General features: G+C 54.1%; 2 non-coding genes across 2 annotated transcripts; both read left to right on the top strand.

Moving 5' to 3' along the window:
• Window positions 1-4,911: 4,911 nt before the first annotated feature.
• On the top strand, window positions 4,912-6,821 carry LOC124563436. Its single transcript, XR_006970181.1, has one exon. It is a non-coding gene; the product is annotated as a small subunit ribosomal RNA (ribosomal RNA).
• A 351-nt stretch (window positions 6,822-7,172) lies between these two features.
• LOC124563434 lies at window positions 7,173-7,327 on the top strand. The gene has a single exon (XR_006970179.1). It is a non-coding gene; the product is annotated as a 5.8S ribosomal RNA (ribosomal RNA).
• Window positions 7,328-7,500: the final 173 nt, after the last annotated feature.

The raw sequence follows: 7,500 nt of genomic DNA, 5'->3' as shown, positions 1-7,500 counted from the left end.
CCACATGCAATACCTCCATCTATGCGAATCTGACAACACTACGTCCGCCATGTCGAGCGCACCGCAAAACATACCGCCATCTGTAGGTCTCCCGCAACATGACCTCCTGCAACGACGATACCGTCATCTATGAGACGCCAAGCCGACTAAGACAGCGATGGGCCCACAGTGCCCTTCTTTCGACCCCACCCCAACGCCAGCGCCTCTGCCGCACGAAGTCGTGGACCGGCAATCACTCCACCTGCACCCGTTCGTGCCCCACCCCAACCGCCCAACTCGCAACTCCAGCGGATGAACGGCGGACTTTGCTCGCACTCGCAATGTGCAATCCACCCCTATAACGTGCGTTTCATGAAGAGTTATGTCCAATATGCGACATTCCCGCTGTCCATATACATGAGCTGCGAGCCGTACCACGTACGAGCTACAGACGCGATCGCGTTGCTCGCTGTACGAATGCAGATGCTCAGCGGCAGCTAGGAGGCGCTCCATCCATGTCGGTACCGGTGAGCGTTGCACTCGCAGTCGCAAAAACGTACGGCAAGTATATTACTCGGAAGAGTCAATGACAGTCCAAGCCCCCCTGCGTGGGAAGAGTCTTCCTAGGCCATGACCCACCGGAAGGGCGCAGCGTCCCCCACCCCAGACATGTGACGTCAGACTATCGGTATTGACGACTAGACTGATTCCTTATAATCATTTGCCATACACCGGTGGAAGCTGCCGAGACGAGTAACTACATAGCGGGCTCGCCGTGTCACTAATGTACAGAGATACAATAGTTTCGACTGGAACCGGATTAAACGTATACACGGCGCTGATTAGTAATAGATAGAGCCATCAGAATACAGATAATGTATAGACCTGTCCGTATACATGCTGAAAGACTCTGCTCACAATCACACGTCAGCCAGACACTCTTATCACGCACTACTCTCTGCCTGTAACAGGCACACAGACAATATGTAAGCACCAGCATGGAACAACACCCAGTGCATCCTCTCTGCCACATTAGACAATCCACACTATCATAACCAGACCGGGAGGTCCACTCGGAAAACAGAATATCCCACCCTTCCGACAACCACCATTGCTCAGCTAAGCCACCAACACCCACACATGTCCCAGACAGGGGTGCACCCAACATCACAATACTGCCTCCTGTCACACCACACAAACAATGGCAGGAATGAAAGACACAGGTCTGCCACAAGCATGGAATCAGAGCGCCGCCTGTTATGAGCCAAAGGTGCACCCTGACGTGGCAAATCAGATGATGCCGCAGTCATTTACTTACGATAATCACAATCAACAAACCGGGCCCCCCCCCCCCCCAAGTGCCTTAACCTAACCCGTATTGTACCTTAACCTAACCCGTATTGTACCTTAACCTAACCCGTATTGTACCTTAACCTAACCCGTATTGTACCTTAACCTAACCCGTATTGTACCTTAACCTAACCCGTATTGTACCTTAACCTAACCCGTATTGTACCTTAACCTAACCCGTATTGTACCTTAACCTAACCCGTATTGTACCTTAACCTAACCCGTATTGTACCTTAACCTAACCCATATTGTACCTTAACCTAACCCATATTGTACCTTAACCTAACCCATATTGTACCTTAACCTAACCCATATTGTACCTTAACCTAACCCATATTGTACCTTAACCTAACCCATGTTGCGCCTTAACCTAACCCATGTTGCGCCTTAACCTAACCCATGTTGCGCCTTAACCTAACCCATGTTGCGCCTTAACCTAACCCATGTTGCGCCTTAACCTAACCCATGTTGCGCCTTAACCTAACCCATGTTGCGCCTTAACCTAACCCATGTTGCGCCTTAACCTAACCCATGTTGCGCCTTAACCTAACCCATGTTGCGCCTTAACCTAACCCATGTTGCGCCTTAACCTAACCCATGTTGCGCCTTAACCTAACCTATGTTGCGCCTTAACCTAACCTATGTTGCGCCTTAACCTAACCTATGTTGCGCCTTAACCTAACCTATGTTGCGCCTTAACCTAACCTATGTTGCGCCTTAACCTAACCTATGTTGCGCCTTAACCTAACCTATGTTGCGCCTTAACCTAACCTATGTTGCGCCGTAACCTAACCTATGTTGCGCCGTAACCTAACCTATGTTGCGCCATAACCTAACCTATGTTGCGCCTTAACCTAACCTATGTTGCGCCTTAACCTAACCTATGTTGCGCCTTAACCTAACCTATGTTGCGCCGTAACCTAACCTATGTTGCGCCTTAACCTAACCTATGTTGCGCCTTAACCTAACCTATGTTGCGCCTTAACCTAACCTATGTTGCGCCTTAACCTAACCTATGTTGCGCCTTAACCTAACCTATGTTGCGCCTTAACCTAACCTATGTTGCGCCTTAACCTAACCTATGTTGCGCCGTAACCTAACCTATGTTGCGCCTTAACCTAACCTATGTTGCGCCTTAACCTAACCTATGTTGCGCCGTAACCTAACCTATGTTGCGCCTTAACCTAACCTATGTTGCGCCTTAACCTAACCTATGTTGCGCCTTAACCTAACCTATGTTGCGCCTTAACCTAACCTATGTTGCGCCTTAACCTAACCTATGTTGCGCCTTAACCTAACCTATGTTGCGCCTTAACCCAACACACGTTGGGCCTTAACCCAACACACGTTGGGCCTTAACCCAACACACGTTGGGCCTTAACCCAACACACGTTGGGCCTTAACCCAACACACGTTGGGCCTTAACCCAACACACGTTGGGCCTTAACCCAACACACGTTGGGCCTTAACCCAACACACGTTGGGCCTTAACCCAACACACGTTGGGCCTTAACCCAACACACGTTGGGCCTTAACCCAACACACGTTGGGCCTTAACCCAACACACGTTGGGCCTTAACCCAACACACGTTGGGCCTTAACCCAACACACGTTGGGCCTTAACCCAACACACGTTGGGCCTTAACCCAACACACGTTGGGCCTTAACCCAACACACGTTGGGCCTTAACCCAACACACGTTGGGCCTTAACCCAACACACGTTGGGCCTTAACCCAACACACGTTGGGCCTTAACCCAACACACGTTGGGCCTTAACCCAACACACGTTGGGCCTTAACCCAACACACGTTGGGCCTTAACCCAACACACGTTGGGCCTTAACCCAACACACGTTGGGCCTTAACCCAACACACGTTGGGCCTTAACCTGCTCTGTAATTGTCATACGACGCGTTAAATTAGTGTAGTGTTGCCTAACTGCAACCCCCGCAATATAGTTTGCTACTCGCACTGCCCGGTCCCCAGAGTATCGCTTCATGTTAAACACCTTGCAGCTATACACTGTAATGCGGATGGCGGCAGGACGTACATGCTCAATGCCCTTCGCAGTTGTTCATTGGCATTCGCATGGCGAAGCACAGCCTACGTTGTGGTACGGCTTGTGGCAACTGTCCGCTGATGTTGTACGTCCAAATCACACACTGTACCGCACATTGGTCCTCATGTACTGAATGATACATCGTGGTACATGTGTGACCGTACCACGACTGCGCCAACAACGGCGAACCATACGGTCCAAATATTGTGCACTCAGCTACGTGTCGTCTCCCTATAAGAGCTGGATTGCAGTATGGTATGCCGTGGATGGCGATCAGCATGAGCCGTCTGTTGATGTAGTGGCGCGTGTTGTCAGACGTAGTCGTCTCTTCTCACACACCGTGATAGCATGGTGCACTGCGTTCCACATCTGCGACATGCGACAGAGGCCGGTTGACAGTCGTTCGCGCAATGGACATCGCATACGTACGGGGGCCACCTTCCACGTGTTCGCGAAGCGTGCACATGTTGTTGCGTGTATGTGGGCAGACATAGTGTGTCGTGACACCTGACACAGGCATGCAACAATCGTTGAATTTGCAAATGGCGATGGACGTCTACGTTTGCTGGTGACGTTACGCAAATGAAGAACTGGTAAACCGTTGTGGTGCGGTTGTTCTCGCTAGAGGTGAATCAGTGATGGCGACGATCGGTTGAGCTACCAACCGGTTGTTTCAGCGATACCCACCATGCCCACGAACGTGAATGGCATGTGGGTGTGAAGCGATACGCGGCGGTGGCTGGGTGGGACCGTCCCCGGCCGGTGAGGGGGGGCCTTCCGGCGTGCTGGCCGCGCGGTGCGTGGGCGCACGCGCTACAGCCGGCTGGTGGGGGCGGCCAGTGGCAGGCGCGCCGGCCGACGGAGGCGGCAGGCGGCGCAGCTGCGCGCCGGCGCACCCTGCACGCGGCGCCGTGCGGCCAAAGTAGGTCCTCGCGGGCCCGGTGCGAAGCGCGGTGGACATCTGCAGTGTGCTGGTCCGATTGAGGACTGTGTGCGCTGAGGATGCGCCGCCGCCCGGCGCTCGGCGCCGCGACGCCGTCTGCTGCTCGGTCGCCTCTGCGGTTCTCGCAGGTGGATTGTATCGCAGCTGTGCGGACGTGTTGGCGCGTGCGCTGTGCTGGGAGAGTTCGCTTCGGCACCCAAGTGGGGCTTTTGTCCTTCTGTGGCGCTGGCGTTGGAGCTGCCGGCCACCGTAGGTGGCGCGTGTTGTCTCCCGCCGGCAATGCCACGACAGCACGCTCCCGGGCCTCTGTCGGCAGCGGCAAGCTCAGTTGGGAGCACGGGTGGTCGCACCTAAAGCGTCTACTCGCCAAACTCCGGGCGATTGCGCCTCTCTCGAACCCGACCAAGTACTTAGGACGGCGCTGCGCGCCGCCGGGACCTGAGAGGGTTTCGAGGTGTATTGTGCAGGGGAGCTCAGCCTCCTCCTGTTTGCAGAATAATTGAGCGGACGCTTGCGTGTTCGCGCGGGCCCCCGGGACACACTCCCGGGCGGCCGGCTGCTCAGCTCTAGTTGACGCAGCTCCCTGGTTGATCCTGCCAGTAGTCATATGCTTGTCTCAAAGATTAAGCCATGCATGTCTCAGTACAAGCCGCATTAAGGTGAAACCGCGAATGGCTCATTAAATCAGTTATGGTTCCTTAGATCGTACCCACGTTACTTGGATAACTGTGGTAATTCTAGAGCTAATACATGCAAACAGAGTCCCGACCAGAGATGGAAGGGACGCTTTTATTAGATCAAAACCAATCGGTCGGCTCGTCCGGTCCGTTTGCCTTGGTGACTCTGAATAACTTTGGGCTGATCGCACGGTCCTCGTACCGGCGACGCATCTTTCAAATGTCTGCCTTATCAACTGTCGATGGTAGGTTCTGCGCCTACCATGGTTGTAACGGGTAACGGGGAATCAGGGTTCGATTCCGGAGAGGGAGCCTGAGAAACGGCTACCACATCCAAGGAAGGCAGCAGGCGCGCAAATTACCCACTCCCGGCACGGGGAGGTAGTGACGAAAAATAACGATACGGGACTCATCCGAGGCCCCGTAATCGGAATGAGTACACTTTAAATCCTTTAACGAGTATCTATTGGAGGGCAAGTCTGGTGCCAGCAGCCGCGGTAATTCCAGCTCCAATAGCGTATATTAAAGTTGTTGCGGTTAAAAAGCTCGTAGTTGGATTTGTGTCCCACGCTGTTGGTTCACCGCCCGTCGGTGTTTAACTGGCATGTATCGTGGGACGTCCTGCCGGTGGGGCGAGCTGAAGGCGTGCGACGCGCCTCGTGCGTGCTCGTGCGTCCCGAGGCGGACCCCGTTGCAATCCTACCAGGGTGCTCTTGAGTGAGTGTCTCGGTGGGCCGGCACGTTTACTTTGAACAAATTAGAGTGCTTAAAGCAGGCAAGCCCGCCTGAATACTGTGTGCATGGAATAATGGAATAGGACCTCGGTTCTATTTTGTTGGTTTTCGGAACCCGAGGTAATGATTAATAGGGACAGGCGGGGGCATTCGTATTGCGACGTTAGAGGTGAAATTCTTGGATCGTCGCAAGACGAACAGAAGCGAAAGCATTTGCCAAGTATGTTTTCATTAATCAAGAACGAAAGTTAGAGGTTCGAAGGCGATCAGATACCGCCCTAGTTCTAACCATAAACGATGCCAGCCAGCGATCCGCCGCAGTTCCTCCGATGACTCGGCGGGCAGCCTCCGGGAAACCAAAGCTTTTGGGTTCCGGGGGAAGTATGGTTGCAAAGCTGAAACTTAAAGGAATTGACGGAAGGGCACCACCAGGAGTGGAGCCTGCGGCTTAATTTGACTCAACACGGGAAACCTCACCAGGCCCGGACACCGGAAGGATTGACAGATTGATAGCTCTTTCTTGATTCGGTGGGTGGTGGTGCATGGCCGTTCTTAGTTGGTGGAGCGATTTGTCTGGTTAATTCCGATAACGAACGAGACTCTAGCCTGCTAACTAGTCGCGTGACATCCTTCGTGCTGTCAGCGATTACTTTTCTTCTTAGAGGGACAGGCGGCTTCTAGCCGCACGAGATTGAGCAATAACAGGTCTGTGATGCCCTTAGATGTTCTGGGCCGCACGCGCGCTACACTGAAGGAATCAGCGTGTCTTCCTAGGCCGAAAGGTCGGGGTAACCCGCTGAACCTCCTTCGTGCTAGGGATTGGGGCTTGCAATTGTTCCCCATGAACGAGGAATTCCCAGTAAGCGCGAGTCATAAGCTCGCGTTGATTACGTCCCTGCCCTTTGTACACACCGCCCGTCGCTACTACCGATTGAATGATTTAGTGAGGTCTTCGGACTGGTACGCGGCATTGACTCTGTCGTTGCCGATGCTACCGGAAAGATGACCAAACTTGATCATTTAGAGGAAGTAAAAGTCGTAACAAGGTTTCCGTAGGTGAACCTGCGGAAGGATCATTACCGACTAGACTGCATGTCTTTCGATGTGCGTGTCGTGTCGCGCAACACGCTACCTGTACGGCTCGCAGTAGCCGTGCGCCGCGTGCGGAACTACGCGTGCTTCTCAAAACTAACGCCAATGTTGTGTGGTACGAGCGCTGAAGCGCTGGAGCGGCTGGCCTGCGGCACCTGGCGCCTGGCGCCGGTTTTGAATGACTTTCGCCCGACTGCCTGTCCGCTCCGGTGTGGAGCCGTACGACGCCCATCGGCCGTGAGGCCGTTGGACACAGAACGCTTGAACAGGGGCCGCCACACGCCTACGTCCCGCCTATGCAACTGTCTTGAAAGAGACAGTGTAAACTAAGAAAAGATCACCCAGGACGGTGGATCACTCGGCTCGTGGGTCGATGAAGAACGCAGCAAATTGCGCGTCGACATGTGAACTGCAGGACACATGAACATCGACGTTTCGAACGCACATTGCGGTCCATGGATTCCGTTCCCGGGCCACGTCTGGCTGAGGGTCGGCTACGTATACTGAAGCGCGCGGCGTTTGCCCCGCTTCGCAGACCTGGGAGCGTCGCGGCCGCCTGTGGGGCCGGCCGCGCCTCCTTAAACGTGCGATGCGCGCCCGTCGCCTGGCGGTTCGCATACCGGTACTTACTCGGTAGCGTGCACAGCCGGCTGGCGGTGTGGCGTG

The sequence above is a fragment of the Schistocerca americana genome, unplaced genomic scaffold, assembly GCF_021461395.2.
Source record: "Schistocerca americana isolate TAMUIC-IGC-003095 unplaced genomic scaffold, iqSchAmer2.1 HiC_scaffold_1211, whole genome shotgun sequence".
NCBI classification, from domain to species: domain Eukaryota; kingdom Metazoa; phylum Arthropoda; class Insecta; order Orthoptera; family Acrididae; genus Schistocerca; species Schistocerca americana.
Note: the sequence above shows the minus strand (reverse complement) of the source record. Positions and strands in the feature narration are given on the sequence as shown.